Source organism: Phalacrocorax carbo, chromosome 3, assembly GCF_963921805.1.
Source record: "Phalacrocorax carbo chromosome 3, bPhaCar2.1, whole genome shotgun sequence".
NCBI lineage: Eukaryota > Metazoa > Chordata > Aves > Suliformes > Phalacrocoracidae > Phalacrocorax > Phalacrocorax carbo.
This window is the reverse complement of record NC_087515.1, coordinates 46,619,330-46,636,853: the sequence shown is the minus strand read 5'-3', so window position 1 is coordinate 46,636,853 and position 17,524 is coordinate 46,619,330. Positions and strand designations below refer to the sequence as shown.

The following is a 17,524-nucleotide window of genomic DNA, read 5'->3' as shown; positions in this document are numbered from 1 at the left end:
CTGAACGCTGGCTGAGCGTGTCTGTGCGTGCGGCAGTCCCACCTGTAGCAGCAGCGTTAACTGTCCCACCTGTTAAAGGTTGACAGATTTAACACTGAAATGTTTTCAGGCTTGTTCTTGTCATTTGTTTTTTTTTACAGAGAAATTGATGTATAAAGCAATGGTTAGATTGAGAATAGCATTGGGGTGAACAAAGAAGCAAACCTTTACTTATTTAAGAATAAATCCCTATTTATGATTCTGTACAGTTGCTTTGTGCAATTAGACTTGTTTGGATAAGAAAAAATATTTGAAATTTAGTTTCTGGTAGGTTCTGATTGATATAATTAAACTCTCACCTGAATTTAAATTGTATTGATTATGATTTTGCCAGTTAATATTGGAATGCTTTTATTTATTTATTTTACTGGCTAATGTAATTGAATGAGTACAAGGCCAAGGGTGAAAGCAGTCATCTTAGTAATAATTTATTTATCTACTCTACAAGAGAATATGTATTTCTATTTTAATGATGCAAAACTGATAGAGCTAAGATCAATCTTCCCGTGTAGGTTAGGCCTCACTTAGTGGTAAGTAGTAAACACTTGAGAAATATACCTTTACTGTTTCTATTTAACTTCTTCGAATAAATATTTTAACTTCTATGAAGCCTTTTTTATAATACTTTTCTTGCTGTCAGATGCTTTTTGCATCCTTCAGAATATCTGAGCTATCTTAAAGGTTACAAGCCTGTAGTACTAGTATGCTATAATTGAAAGACAACAGAAAAGAAAATGCCCAGTAAAACACAGAAGATTTTTACCTTGACAGTTGTTAATGTTATTTTTAATGTTTCCTTTATGCATTTAGTCAATTAGGACCTGTAAGCACATCCTTCGTGAGCAGTTCCACTCTGAAGTTGCGCACTTGGTCGCTTTCCTTGTCGCTTGTATTTTTGTTGCTTATTTGATTATTAGCTGGAGAACATTTATGGGAGTGGTAGAGAGTGCAATTATCTTTCACTCTCACAACAGCATGCAAGGAAAGCATAAGACATTGAAAAATACCACCATAAAATCATAAAAATGGGCCAGCAGTCTGATAGATTGAAGCTGTAATGAGGGGACTGTTATTGTTTAGTTTGAAATGCATCAGATTTTAAGTCAATGATACCTTCCTTAATTAACAGCCCTTCTAATTAAGGGAGAAGTGTTGAATTGTAATCTCCTAGTGGCATGAAGTCAAAGAGCTTTTTATGGATGGGTGGAAGACTGTTGATTGCATGGGGAAACAGGTGATATGAAGGGATGGCATGGAGCTGCTGGTAGGGGACAGCGGGGGAGTACAAGTTGATGAACAGCAAAGGTTCACGGACTTGAAGGCTGCCTGGATACATTACTGTTAAATTATGGTGAGCGTAGTTGGGGTATGCATAAGACATTTTCCTTTTTAAAAATAAATGCAATAAAATACATACCAGTTGAGTTGAATTAATCAGTTGTGAACCATTTGTTTATTCAGTTTTGTTTTATAGAACTGCAAATAAGATGGTTACACATACACAGAGGCATAACTAGCCTAATACACAGTGATTCATATAAAGCAGCATTTTAATTCAAACTTGCAATTGGAAGTTATCTTACATGTCAGCTGACAGCTTATATTTTCTTTTTAATTAGTTGTGCACATAACTGATACTGATTTTTTTTGGCAGAGGACTTGGCTTGTTGTGGCACAGACTTGTGCCTATTACAGCATAGAAACGTTAGCAATTTGACATACCAAAGGATTTAAGAGGCTTTCTTCTGTAAGTTCTTATTCTTCCTTATTGAAAAAAAGACAAAACTTTGCAGAGACTGTGGGAGATCCTGTAAACTGTAATAAAATATCATTAATCTATTACAACTTAGCCTAAAGAGTTACGTGAGTAATGCAGTTGTCTTAAAATAAGCAGAATGGTTCAAATACCTATAGAAAAGTTATGAAACATTGCAAGAACCTTTATGTAAATGTTAAGAACAGACACTTTATGTGCAAAGAATGAAGCAGTATTTGTAACAGAATCTGGTAAAGCATACCCCCTTCAAAATTCACTGTTTGGCTGGCTGGACAGGAACAGAGATCTGAATTATACATACTAGGGAGTTATCTACATGAAGAACTTCCATTGTAAATCGCTATTTTTGACTGTAGCGTGGTGAAGACTATTCCATGTAATCTGTAAATTCAGATAGGCTATATCTGTACAGCTAGTGATAGCTCTAGGCTTAAATCTGCGGCTGAACCTAAACAGGTTGGTGATGTAAGCTACCTACATGATGTCTGTTGTGGTAGTTGGAGCCTGCAGTGAGCCAGCTGACTTGCCAGGCAGGGAAACCCTGGGTGTCTGGTAGGGGTTGCTCAGGTATTCCTGAGATTTCACACATTGTGCGCTGTACAGCACAGGCACAGTATCGCTGCAGGCCAGTTGCAGTTACTCCGGCATTTGATCACGGTTGCTGCTAGCTGAAAAGTGTGGTTGCCCCTTTTTGATGTACAGGGCTTGTCATGCCCTGTTTCCTTCCAACAACAAACTTCTTGTATTGATAAAAACCCTAATCTAGTTCTGCAGGTAATTCCCTTTTCATCTATTTTAAGGCATTTTAAATGCATCTTTCATCTCACTGTCCATGTAGCTAGAAGAGTCATGCTGACTGTCTCTTTGCATGTGGGTCAACTTATTCATGTTCAGATGCTTTGAGCCAACAAGTTCTGCCTTTAATGTATGAAGATTCACGTTCTTTGTATAATTTCCTATCATTCCTAATTCCAGTCTTCATCAAGTCAATCATTTTGATAACTTGAAACCGGTCAGCTACTGTAGTGGAGAAAATTTATACTTAGGGAAGTTCCTGATTTTACATGGTGAAATAACTTGTTAGACTTTATGCCTTTTGAATTTATTTTTTTTTAATGAAAATGTTCTTTTGTAGAGACTGGAAAAAAAGGAGCTTGAGTTCATAGCATACAAATTTTGGAAATATGATGAACCAGGAAGTTGCTAGACAGTTTTCTGGTGCTTTTGACAGTCAGACTATATTTGACATCACGGTGTACGTTACAGATAATGTTAAATAGCATATGGTAACATTCTTTGGATGAAATTGTAGCTTCTCTTAAGTCAGTGACAGAATTCACATTAATTTCAAAATCATACTAATTGTCTGATTCATAACCAAAATTCTTTGAAAAATGGTATCCTTGGAAGAAATTGTAGCCTGCAAAAGCCAGGAATGCAGTTTACTGTTCTACTGCCTTGTGGAGTCTAGGGGAAAGGAGAGAGTGAACAAGTATTGTAAACTATCTTTAACTGGGCAGTTTTAGTGTGGCTAGTGAAAGCTCACAGAACAGATCTTAAAAAGTGATTGTAGTTTTACAGCTCAGCTGTGGTTTTACAACTCTTGCAATACAAGTTTTTTTTATACACTAACTAGCATGAATTCTTTGGTTTCTTTCTGTAATCTTAATGTATGGCAAATATAAGAGACCAGAGAGATTTGTTTGGCTTTAAAAAAGGAATGTGATGTGGCTTCATTGGTGGTCCTCTTAAACCACAAAATAACTGTATTGTAAATTATTTAATGTGTTTTCTCTAAGCTCGTTCTAGACGGTTCTGTAATTAGGTCTGTAAGGGCCAAATGCAGTCCAGATTAAATCACTTGCATTCCACCTGAAACACTGAAGCAGGCTTTGGACTATATGCACTAAGTGGGAGTAAGTGATAAGATCACAATGAATAGTCCCTCTGTTCAGTAATGATCATGGGGAATTCTAAGAATGCCTAAAGAAAAGCATCTTTCTTACGGAAAGAATGTATTTGTAGCTTTAGGAGATTTAGGTTGAGAGGAAGTTATATAGTGACTATGCAGACTATTGCCTGTATTCTTATAAGAAAAGCAAAGCCCCAAAACATTACTGTCAAGCTATTTCAAGTTCAAGTGGAGAATTTATCTCATCAAAATGATATAAATCTTAATTTGAAAATTATAGAAGTATATAGATAAAGAAATATTTAAAAAATCATATAAGAGAAAGATATCAAGTTTTGCATTTGTCCTTTAGGTCATTTTGTCTGATGACCATGATAGGTCATTAGGCACTTTGTCTTTTATCACTCTTGGTTTTGCTTATTGTTTGATTTTTCTGGAGCTCTACAAAGAAATCTTGAATCTTGTTCCATACAGGAGCTCCCCTGAATGCCCATCTATTTCTAGATCTTACTTTTAATCAGTTTCCCCATAGAATGGATTGACTGATGATTTTATTCTCCGTTTTGCAAATAATTATTTTTTAGCCATACTGTTTTTCCATGACAAGCCTTATCAAAGTGAGTACAATCATAGGCTTAAATATATGCAAGATTAAAAGATCAAGGCCTTTCTGTATTGGCATGCAACTTTATACAACTTCCAAGTAGTCTTTCTAAAAGTCCAAAGTGAAATTATTATATAGGGCTTTATTATGTTTTCTGTTCAGTATGTTCTCTTAGTTGCAATTCAGGACACTTTGGACTGATCTTTTGTTTGTTATAAGGTGACAGGTAGAAGTACTTGACAGCCTACTCTTGCTTTTTTAAAATTTTTTAAAAATTATGTTGGATAATCTTACACGCTAAATGCAGTAGTGTTTTCATGATGTTTTCTTCTATATAAAACTTCATGAAAGCAGTAGTAAACAGCAATGATCTATGAAGCTTTTTGTGGCATTTTACTGGTAACCATTACAAAATGAAACAGGGTTAGTATAAAGTTTGAGTAAGAGTTAATTAGTACATTGAAATTGATTAAAGCATTTAGGTGATGAATGATAATTTGTCATTTTGATAGTGAACTCAGAATAAAAATCTTTGCCCAAATTGTCTTATTAAATTAAACGCAAATTTCAACTGCTTACATCGTATACCTTCATCCAAGTGGTTGGACTATATGGAGTTTGCATATTTCCTTTATAAATTATACTGCTTTGTTTCTTTACTATTATAATCTCTTCATATCTCTAAATCAAATGGAAAATGTTGTCATTGCTTAGTTTTTATTGTTGATATTGGAAATGTTTAAGTTAATGTTCTTAATGGAACTTTTTACTCCAGTCTGTATATGTTTTCATTCAGTTCTAAATAGGATCATTTGACCATAGCAAGATCATGTGTATTTGTGCGTGTTCTTGAACTCTTACTTGAATAAGAAGCTTCCAGTGCTGAAACCATTGCCATTCAAATGATATGAAAATATTCAAAGCTCATTTATCATGTGTAAGTTCCAAAAGGAACGCTTTTTAGGATGGGAAACATAGCAGGAAGTTCAGTGAGATCAGTGAGTACTGTGTTGTTACAGATGCATCTTGTACTACCTTACTTAAAATAAAAATATAAATAGGACAGCATTATGTGCCCATATGTGCCTAAGTGTGAATACTCCTGGGACTGATGACTCATCAACCGTTGGACCAGTAGCAAGCTTGAATTGACTTCAAAGAAATACTGTTGTGAATAAATCACCACCACAGTGGTTTCCAGAAATGTAAATACTCAGACTCTCTAGGAGTCCAGAATAGACAACTCTGTTGGAATCTTCTGGAATTTCCTTAAGAAATCAACATTTTGTTGCATTAGGAAGGTCTTGTCTTTTTCTAGTTGTGGTTCTCAGTTGGATTGCTAATTCTCAAAAACTCTGCTGATTGAGAATTAGCAACATTGTCTAGTCTGCAGAGGGAATTTTCCCTGTCCCCAGCCAAGGCATAGGGATCGAAAACAAACTTTGTCACAGTTGTTCATATTTGGTGTGAGATTTTAGCAGAAGCCTTCACATAATTCCTTGTGCTGTTTTGCCAGAGGTGACGTGTAACACATGTTTGTTCATCCATAGGGTTGGCAGTGGTGAAAACTACTATTAACAGACATGGCATGAATTGTCTGGGGGAGAGGGGTCCTGCTGCAGAGCACAGGGGATGACATTTGATGTCCATTTCTAAGCGACCCCCACGGACCGACTGTCCGGGTAGTGTCAGTGCCCCAGCCTTTTCTCAAAAGGTATAATGATTGCATGTAAATAAAAATTCTCATATGCTTCATCTTGGTGCTCCTGGTCAAAATGATAGCTCCCCTGTTATTTCTGGTTGAAATGGTAATTAATATGTAATTACTACAGATTCTGTACGTTACACAGTTGAAATCGGTGGCCCTGCTTGCGTATGTAAGCTAAGTGTACATCCTGCTGGTATACTGGATTAAGCCGTAGTGTGAATGACATCAAAGGAAAAAATAAGGTGGTGATAGGCTTCATTATTAGATGGTTAAATAAAAACATAGATAATATCACTGCCTTAAAGGATGTAGCAGACAGTTTAAAAATATAAAATCTTGGTTTAGAGGATGTTTCTGTATCTTTGTGAGCATTTACTGAATAAACTTAAATTACTTGAGATTTTCTGTGTTACAGCTTACTTGCAGGTAACTCCACAGCATGATATACTAGCTAACTGATCATAGATGGCATTGTTGTTGCATGCATGTCATTTCCCCTGGGCAACTAGGTCTCATACAGACTAATTACGGAAGGTACCTTGTTCATTTGACAACACACTAGCCACAAGGAAGTAGCATATGGCCTTACTGTGAAACATTAGTTGCTACTGGGCAATAAAAATCGGTATATGACCACACTGAGGCAAGGTTTTGACAATTAGTTAATGTTTCAGATTGTTTGAGTTTAGAACAATTGAGTCCCTGTTGAGCAGGTGGTTGCAGAGCTGCTGTCCTGCACTGAAGAAACCTGCATAACTTGTAAAATGTGTATGTTAACAAGAACAGAGGCAGTGTTCTGGTAAGAGTTTCTATTCAGGCATTATAAATATTAACATAATTTGTGGGTTTTGTTGTTTTTTGGCTTCTTTTAAACAGCTTTTGTTGCTGAAGTGTACAGCCAGTATCTGGAAATGAGTAAATAGCATTATGTAAATATGAAAACAGACCTAAAACTGAAGGTTTAAAGACACACCATTGTTGAAATTTTTTCTGGTCAAAAATAACTCAAATCTGGCCTGAGTAAATGATATGTGGGAAATTAACATAGTCATTTAATTTAATCATTGGAGACCAACCAAAAGCAGAGTGAATAGGAAAATGGAAGATAGTATTCCACTAGAAAATTAAAAATAGTTACTATGTCACTTCGTTTTTCACATAAGAAGGAATAGTATTTCTTCCAGTGTTTCTTCTGTAAGAAAATCCTCCTCTATTTCCTCAGCAAAATAAGAAATAACACTAAGTAGCGTATATATAGAAGTCATGATAGGTTCTGTTTCTATCACCATGAGCTGAGAATGGACCCTTACAACTCTCCAAAATACTTTATTATGCTCCAAGCAAGGTATAATGAGAGTCACTGTGTTCTTTTTTTCATTCAAACCAGCAGTGAAAGAAGGATATGTAGGAGAAAATCTGTTTTCTGAGTTATGAAGGAAAAACGAAGTAAAATAGAAATACTGAATGTAAAATATGCTGCTTATTTTATTGAGATTACATTATTTTGCTGTGACTTTCTGTTGTTACAACCTTTTTATACTGTTAAACTGCCACTGAGTAAAACTTCATAAATTATTTTGCAGTCACACTGGGGCCACCTTTCTCCATTTTCAGGTTTAATCCTTAAGAACACAGAAGTGGAAGTTTTGGGAATCGTAACTTGGTATTTCTGCTTCATTTTTTTCTTTGCCATCCTTCACAGAATTGTGCTACTCGGAGCACCCAGATCATCAGCAAGTATAAATAAATTTTCACAGTTGTTTTATTTCCACTGATTGCAGACTAGCTAGGGTTCAGCAATTAATTTCTAATCCATGTGTATATTTTCTACCTCTGAGCATAAAACTTGTGTCCATTTGCAAGAAGTCCCCACCTATTTTGCCACTTCACCATTTCTCTTAGCATGGCATGCTGGGAAGAATGTCACTTCAACTCTGCCATACTTGGGAAGCATGGGAAAAGCCTGAGGACCTCACTGTTGGCACCTGCGGAGGGTGGAGAAGGGAGTGCACAGTCCTGTTCTAATCCCCTAATGTTGGCTGATTGTTTTGGCACAATGATTCCAGTGTGGCTGCTGTGCAGTGTCAGTTTTGTGTCACTCCTGAGTCATTGGTGAAGGAATGCCTCTGGTAACCAACAATGGGTTTCATCAAGCTGAATGAGGCTCTTATTGCTGTGATCAAAGTATTTCCTTAGCTTTTTCTCTCTGTTCCTGCCACAGCCTGTCTTATAGAAGGTTCTTGCTTACTTTCTGTGGCAACCGTGGGCTTCTCTTTGAGCATGCTGCAAATATTTGTAATTGGGGTATGGATATGTGTTGATATTTTTCTTAAAATGGCCTTGTGATTTAGGAGATGTTCATTATTTTGCTTTGAATGTTCTAAAGTGAACACAGAAAACAATACAGAAGATTGAGTACAGTGCTGCAGGAAAGAGGAGTGATGTGTAACTTTATCATTCCAAGACAGAATTAGTTCCTGTGAGCTCCTAAGGCTTAAGGCTACAGAACAAATTTGTTGCTGGATACTTTGAGCAGGCATAGATGAGTCTTTGCAAAGAGGGATGAGAGGGATTTTCATGTCAAAAACATATACAAGAACAGCCCCAGAATCCAAGGATCTTCTGTGGAACAGAAGGGTGTGGCCTTGGGCCCACAGGATTAGTGTGGTGCCAGTGTCTACATAAAGTAGCTGTAGGAGAAAGACGTGTCTCCAGCTTGCTGTGGGCTTATGCAATTTAAATTCCTTCAGCAAAGCAGTGAACTTCAAACTGGGTTTGCTCAGATAATACTGGTAGTAGGTGGTTGGGCAAGTGAGTTTGCCCAGCTCACTCTGTATGTACAGGTGCTTATTGTGTTCCGGTGAGAAGGCTGCATGCAGGCAGATACCCTGAGGCTGCAGGTAAAATCAGTGTGACAGGAGACCAAGCTAAAAGCAGAGCTTTTCCTCTCTTCAGGAAGAGCCATCTCTCTGTACTCTTCAAAAGTAGTTTCCTTTATCCCAGTTGTAGAACCTCTGCTATAGTTTATTGGCATCGGTGCATGTATCTCCGTTGACAAATGTGAATCCAGGATTTCCCACTAAGGATATAATGGTGGGCAGGTCATTGGTCGCAATACATACATACACCAGAGCCAACAGAAAATGCTTGCGTCAAAAGAGAAGCAGCAAGTGCAAAGTCCAGCAAACAGTTAAGAGTTTTTAGTTCTCTGTTTTCCACGTCATGCTCTAAATGTAGCATGTTACTGTATGCTGATTCTTAAAATCTCTTCATTTTTGAATACTCACTTTCTTCCTCACATCCATTTGGACATGACTTTTACTGGTCCTGTTATGACCCTCTGTAGAAGTCAATGTTCCTTATGTTTGTAAAGCAGCTTGAAATTACAGCCTTTAAATCCTTTAAAACATTAATCCCTAGTTCCAGCATTTTGTAAGATGCCAACTGCTGTTAACATGCTGCAATTAAAGCACACATAAGGTGGTGCTGAAGAAAAAAAGATGAACGTGTCTGGCGTGCATGAAACGGAAATATGAGGATGCAGGTCCATCCGGTGTTGCCCTGGGTATAAAGCTTTTTTAGCAGTTCCCTATCCCAGCTCAGTTTTCTTTCTCTCCTTATTCAACTGTCATTTACTATACCCTGAGCTGTGCTCTTGTATGTGTTTGTCAATCAAAACCTTAACCCTCATCAATGAACTGAGTGTAGAAGAAAAGAGAAAGAAAGAAAGAGGTAGGGTTTGGTTGGTTTTTTTTCCTCCTAAAATAATTTGTCTCACAAACAGCTGCACAGATGTAGCCATGTGAATAAGATAGCAGCAAAATGCCAGTTTACTTAGTTATGCACAAAAGGTGGTGGGAACCTTGTAAAATGTCTTTGCCACAGGGAAATTGTAGTGGTCAGCTTAGATTGCACCTGGTGAAGCAGCCTCCTTAAAATAAGTACCAGTGTTCCTTGTGTAGCTCCTGTGTTCTTTTATAAGTAATATATATGTTTTGGAGGGCCATCAGAAGAAGCTCACACCTGCCTAATCCAGGTGTTTGAACTTGGATGGACAAACCCCTCACTTTCCCTACTTGCTTGCTACAGTGTGTTTAGGAATTTCTCTGAGATCATGGTTTCTACTAGGTGCCAAAACTAGGCAGATCTGATCAACTTGATCTGGGCAGAAGTATTTTGCTGTTGTTAAACTATCAAGACTGCTTTTCTTCAAGAAAAGAAAACAGCACTGCTGTTCCCCTCTCCCCTCCTACCTTTGTACCCATCCAGCAGTGTTGTGAATGCTGGGTTTACTAATCTTCCAAGTGGTCTAGAAGTTCTTGTATTATGAAAGAAATTACTGCTCTGCCTGGAATTCTACTGCGGTGCTTCCAATCATAAATTTTACATACTGAAGCATACTACTAGAAAGCATATAGCAGCTGACACTACACTGGGGACCAGAAAGATTTTGCATTGTTGGCTTTGGCAGTTCTTAGATCTAAACATTGCTCTGTTATTATTTTTATTGTGTTCTCTTATAGCAATTGAATGTTTGAGTTTTTAGAAAATGTTTGCTATTCCCTCCCTTTTGGGTTACTTACCCTGGTCATACAGTAGCAGTGCCATTTATGTTTGAATAGGTTGTTAGCTGTGAGTCTAACCACTTTGTTGTTGTCTCTTTATTGATCAAGTCTCCAGGAACAAAGTTCACTGAGTATATAGAGAGCTGCAGAGGCTTTGCAGTGGGAAGCAGGACATCTCAGCAGCAGCTGTGCATTCACTCATCATGGATTTTTTTTTCGTGACTTCAGCTTTAGGTTGGAGGTAGACAAGTAGAAGTGAAGCAAGGGTCTGTGTGTATCTGTTGTTCCTGATACAGCAATGATGAAAATGGATTTATTTACTGCCTGTCAGTGTGGCTGGGAGCCGGGGTGGCAATCTGTGCTTAGGTTGAAGGGAGGATGAATTCTGTCCTGCCTGATTCCCTCTGTTATTCAGCCTCTATGCTGGTAGCAGCGAGGAACAGTGTCTGGCAGTGGGAGTTTTGTGTGTTGAACCAGATTGTTAATGCCATTGCTATGATGCTGATTTGAAAAAGACAACATGTCAGAGTGTTGTAAATAAAAGGCTTAAGCAGCCCTACAATGTTGTAGTTTACATCTAGCTATCATTACTATTAAGCAACAAATAATTGGCATGTATGTCAGTAGTCTGAAGGGCGCAAGAACAGTACTGTGGTTTCCACTGGGTCTGGAAATTACTTAGTTGAGTACTGGCATGCATAGTATAATTGGCAGGTTCCAGCATGGTGATTTATAAATTACACAACATGGTTTAAAGCTCAGCTCCACAAAAATAAGAGAAATGGATTGGTTGATGTACAGCAGGCCAGCGGTGTGATTGTGGACCTATTTATGTAATTACAAACTGAAACTTACCCTGTACTTTAAGTCTGTTATTGCTGGTAAAATTAATCATATACTTTATTATCCTGTAGCTATGCACATAATTCCCCTTTGACAGTCCATTTGATAGTTTAAGTAGGCCCCAGACTGTAATTAGTACCATGCGATATAGTTAGGCTTCAGTGCCACCTCTTGTGAATTGTTAGTAAATAGTGCCAATCAGGTGCTTATATATAAAATACTTGTTTCTCTTTTTACCTTACGAGAAGCAAGATTTGTAGAAGCAAATGATGTCTCTTATCAGTCTAACTGATGAGACTGGCAAACAAGCTTTTGGAGGCAGGCTTTTTCTCCGGGTCTCTGAAAAATAGCTCTGATGATGCCGATTGATCATTTGTGGTGATGGTGGTTGCAGTTCTTCTTTCCCTAAAAAAGACTGACTGGAGATTACTTGTCAAGTTGAGGGAGGGGTGCAGTTTCCTCATGGAAATAGGGATTAAAGATTATATAAAATTTCCCTGTTGTTGTTTCTTCTCACTCACTTCTCGCAGCGTTACTGGGATCTTTCTTCAGTGAACAAGGCTAGAAGCAATTCCATTTCTGTGCCTTAGTTTCGTATAAGCATGAACTTGCTCCTTTCAGAATATGTTCACAGAAGAATCAGGTGTCAGAATCTGTCCTAGGAATGGTTGTTAGATCTCTGATAAATAAAGTTGTTCTTATGCTTGACAGGCTCATTGTATGTTATCTAATACAGGAATCCGTTTTATGCAGCACCAGGATTTGAGGTTGTTTTTCCTGTTTACAGAAGAGTTTCAAGTAAAATTCATAGTTCCAGCTGGAATTATTAGAGCTGTCCAGCTTTGTTTTGAATTTGAATAAGAAGTAGAGCCTGTGTTGGTGAAGTCCATTTATAGACTTCCTTATGGTGATAGTGTTGTGGTTTAATCCCAGCCAGCAACTGAGCACCATGCGGCTGCTCACTCATTCCGCTGTGGTGGGATGGGGGAGAGAAGTGGAGGAGTAAAAGTGAGAAAACTCGTGGGTTGAAGTGTGCCCCCCTTCCTCCTTCTTCCCCCAGCTTTATCTGCTGAGAATGATGACATATGGTGTGGGACATCCCTTGGGGTCAGCTGTCCTGGCCATGCCCCCTTCCAGCTCCTTGTGCCCCCCAAGCCCCTTTCTGGTGGGGTGGGGTGAGGAGCAGAAAAGGCCTTGACTCTGTGTAAGCCCTGCTCAGCAGGAATGAAAACATCCCTGGGTTATCAACACTGTTTCCAGCACAAATCCAAAACACAGCCCCACACTAGCTACTGTGAAGAAAATTAACTCTAGCCCAGCCAAAACCAGCACATAGAGTGATATCAGTTGTCTTTGCAGATCTTTTTATATATCATTAGTGTTCATTAGCCCTTACCTCTCAAAGTATTACTTATTCCTTTCCAGACATCAACAAACTTCTCATAAATAATGCATTTATTTTTAAGAGAACTCAGAAAATTGTACAAAATTCTCACGTGTGCTTCTATGAAAAATTTCAAATGGTATTAGCTTGTACTGTAGACTGCAGAGCATGAAGAATGTGAATGACCCATCAATATGGTTGTTAAATCAGGTTGAGTTTGTGTTTGCTTAGTGCTTGGCTGATCTTGGCACTTGGTTGACAGCAGGCTGGCTGGGATTTAATCTGCATTAGGCATGGGCAACGTTTGCTTATCGAAGGGCAGGAAAAAGAAGTGACAAGTCGTTTCAGCTCCTGCTAACATGGTATGACTGTCATATCAAGCTCTGCTCTTGTGGACTGTGTTTCGTGACTTAATAGGAAGGTAGGGTTTCATGCCTTCATTTCCAGAATTGCTATTTAGTCCCCTTAAAGATTAGTTTTTTCTCTTATCTCATAGCTCCATCTACTGTTGGTGCACTTGCTTATATTCAGTCTCCATCTTCAGATTTCTCTTAAACTCACATGTAGAGCTAAAAGCTGTTTTCACCTTTTGTGCACTCTTACTGTTTGTTACCTCCTTTGTCCTGTTTGGGCTCCCCCAAATTCCTCTGCTTATTCACTCTTGGCCCTGATTTACTTCAAGTGCTGTGAGCACCACCATGACAATACTCCTGACTGACAATTTTTAGGTGTTATTCAGTTCTCTTTGGATCACAGACTGAAGACTGTATGAGGGGATTACATGCCAGATGTTAAGCATCTGTTGGAAATAGCTGTTTATCTGTGCACACATCTGTTTTCCCAGTTTCTTACTATGTCACATTTCTTTTACTGTAACAAACTTACCTTGATAAATGCAGTCTTACTTCAGTCATACCAATTCAAATGATTCCACAGTTTTTAGACAGTTCCTTTGATGGTGTCATTGTCCTGTTTGCTTCTCCCTCTCCTGGCTTCTTATACATCAGACACAGACTGTCCTTTTGTACTTTCAAGGCTCTTCATGATTACCAGTGGCTGTCAACTCTACTCTGTTTCTCTCAGTAATAAGAAATGTACTCTTACTTCTGATCAGTCCAGGACTCAAGCCTTTCCTGTTTGTGTTGGTTTTTTTTTCCATTCTCAAGACCTCTGTACTCTAATTTTTGTGGCCTCTTGCAGCAAAAAATACTGCTATAACATCTGACAAGCTGCCTCGTTACCCTTCTTTGGCTCCTCATATAAATTAGTCTATTTTCTATAAACAAATGACTGAGATTCTTGTACAGGAAATATTACCTCGTTATTTCCAAGGCCCCTCATACCCTTCCAGTTTATCTATGTGTATCTCTGACAACTTTTTCCATGAGCTGTTTGGGACATAGAATATCTTTGGTTCTGTTTTGGTATAATGCCAGACAAAATAGTGTGTGGCCTAGGATTGCAGCACTGAGATGGTGAGGAAATAAAGATGGTGCTAACGTGCCCTTGCTAAATGTTTCAGTTGCAATAACTTATGGGTGAGACTTGGCCACATGGCAGGCAGGATGCTTAGAAACTTCCAGGATGGATGTGCAGGAGGATCTTTGTCCTCATAATTTGCAATGTTCATGCCCTACTCCTGTGTTACTAGTCCCATGTTACTGGAGCTTCTCTGTAACTCGTTCTGAAGCAAAATCTTTCCAACTTCATGTTGCTCATCCAAGGAAGACATGAAACAAAAACAATTAAAATCAGCTAGCATTTATTCCAGGAAGATATAAATGTGGCAGCACTGTTCAGCTGCTCCTTTGTGATGATTAATAATCATTCAGGATGCTTTATGAACATTAAAAACTGTCGTGGCATGGTGCAGTGGGGAATGGTGCGCTTAATCCAGAGCTTCCAACACTACCAGCCACGATTTATCATCTTCTGTGCAAGGTTATATAGCAAAATGTTGCCCATGAAAGACTTAACAGTGATGTAACCAAGTCCTGTTCTGAAGTGTTCATCTTGATACTGTACTTTTGTGGACTGTGGGTGGGGTGTTTATGCCAGTAGAGAGATATAGCAGATAACACCATGTTCTATACTGATCATCTTGTTTTATTGCTCCACAGAAGGAAGAGTTTCCCAGCACATCAGTCTAATTAGACCACTGTTTATCCATCCAGTCCAGAACTGCTTTGTAAGTTGCTTGCTTATAAATTAGAAATTATAGTTAAGTAAAATTTGCAGATGTGGTGCTAATGGATTCTGTCCCTCTCTCAATGTATCAGTTTAAACTTCCTGTCCACTATTGTATGACTCTGAATCAGGGTTGGTTTTTTTTGTGTGTATACATATAGGTGTATGACTTGGCCTTCACATCTATTATCCTGTAATTAGTAAAATGAAACTGATTAAGAATATGAGGACAAAGAGGCTGTTACTTTGGCACATAATTGCTAGGTCTTACATGTTTCACAGCAGTATTGGCTTATAATATTTTGAAATCTCAGCCTGCCACCATCTTTTCCTGGTTTCTGTGTAGATGTCAGACTGTGAACCTCATGAGGACACAATTTTGCTCTTAAAGAACAAAAGAAAACACACATGCTTTCTTTGCATTGTGGTGTAATCGCTGCTGGAGTAGCATATGTATTACAGAAACATGAACACCTTGCTGATGTTGGAAGGCAGGTCAGAGAGCTGGTAGTGTCACTGAAATCTTTGTGATCTGATCCCATAGCTTAAGATAGCCAAGACCCAAAAGAGACCATGTTATTAACTGAGGAGGCAGCTTGGGGAGCAGTGGGGAGCAACTGTAGCATGTGGGGCGTAGGTTGTTGCCACTGGAAAACCAGTGACTGGTAAATTCCGAGATAGCTATTAGTAGCATTATGTCCACAATAAAAGCCTGCTAGGTTTGTGAGGGAATAGTCAGGGGTCAATGACGTGTGGGTGACCAGCTTGTGAAGTACAACCTGATGAAGCAGCAGATAGAAACACACTTGGTTATAGCAGGGCTGCCTAGGCAGCTATTAGGATTCCAGAAGCACTCCCAGTCTGCAGCTTAAAAAAAAAACCAAACGTAACATAGCTTTTGCACTTGTCTAACTCTTGTTTGGCAATTACTAACCTCAGTAATTTTCATGACAAAACCAAGCCAACAAAAAGGTCAGCCAAATGTTCCATCTAGTTCTTGTTCTCACCAAATGGGAGACATCTTCATGATTGATTTTTGTACTCTGTTGCCATGGATGAGTGTCATGCAACAGTGGTAACAAATGAAACTGTGAGGTGCAAGTCCTGCAGACTAGTAAGAAATATTGGATTAGCAGCCTACATTTAGAAGTACTTTTTATTCCAGCCAGAAAATCCAAGATTTCAAGCCCAAAGAAAAGTAACTATTCCTCCAGACATTTCCTTGTGGTGCACCTGCATGTCTTGCTCCTTAATGCTTATCTGTGTGTTATGAGAGCCCAGTGCTGTGGTCTCTAATCAATCTAAGTCCTCCTGGAGAAAATAGAATGAGGTTCAGTGATAAACTACTGCATAACAGTCAATATGGAGTGGTCAGTCTGCCTTAAGTGCTCTCATCTGCTGGGCAAGTGTCACCACTGCCTCTCGATCACCCAAGTGAATCTCATGGAGGACAATGGAGAATGTTTCAATCTTTTTCTCTGCAATTGGTGCTGTGCAGAAAAGTCTACACATACGCAGCATTGAGGGAAAAGGGAGTACCATCTGGTACAGGCATTACCTGGAATTGCCTTTTTAACCCATAAAATAGTTTTAGTCTAGGCCAAACAATTCAGCATCTCATATCCCCAGCTCCATATTCTCCATGGATATACAAGAGTATCGCTCTATTTGGTCTTCTCCTTTGCCATTACATGTGACTCAAGTGTCACTGATAATACTTAAACTTAATCTGTTCGTTACTATTAAAGCCTGAATCAGTGATTAGAACAGTTGAAAAATATTACAATTTTCCTGGAAATACAGCTAGGGCTAAGCAGTACTTACTAATACAAACTAGAGAAATTGTGGGTGGATGTTGTATTCCCAAGCAGTGAAATAGTTGACAACAGCACGGCAGCTGACAAACAGCAACAGAGTCTTTTTTGGCATTCATATGAGGCCAAAGAGAATACATGCTGTTCAGGAATCAAGTGGATAATGAAGTATTTGGCTATAGTAGAACAACAATATCCAGGCTGTCCTGGAGTGCAGAAAAATGTTTGTATTGTTACTGAGCTGCAGTGGTTGTTTGGTGCAAATGGATGCACGTGTGTGTATGTATATCCTAAATGAAAATGTGTCTCCAATTATTTAAACTTCAAAATACGGAAAATGATTAGGTTACATTTGGACTTACTTTTAAATTAAAGTGCTCTTTAAGAATGATAAGTGTTTACTTAAAACCAAAACAAACTTCAGCATCGGAGTCTAGTGCTAAACCTCTGACAAGATTATGTGACCCCAGAAGGCTCATCTTAATCAACTGCATTTGCATCCTGTAATTAAGCCTTATGATAGCCTTGCTGGCTTTGAATATTTTGTGTAGCTTGGAAGCCTGTTTGGACCTTTCTCGGAGTCAACTAGGTTTTTCACAGTAATCCTGAAAGTAAAAACCTGTACATGAGGACCTTGAAATAACAGGTATTAGAGAACTTTCTTTTATTTTAGTTAAATACACAGGATTGC

The 17,524-nt window shown here is 38.5% G+C and overlaps 1 protein-coding gene across 7 annotated transcripts in view; it reads left to right on the top strand.

Moving 5' to 3' along the window:
• PLCB4 (phospholipase C beta 4) overlaps window positions 1-17,524 on the top strand; it is a 211,740-nt gene that overhangs the window by 62,722 nt on the left and 131,494 nt on the right. For all 7 annotated transcript variants that reach the window (XM_064446795.1, XM_064446788.1, XM_064446791.1 and 4 more), the window contains one exon: window positions 14,953-15,020. The gene's annotated coding sequence lies outside the window, so the exon portion shown is untranslated. The remainder of the gene's footprint in view (window positions 1-14,952; window positions 15,021-17,524) is intronic.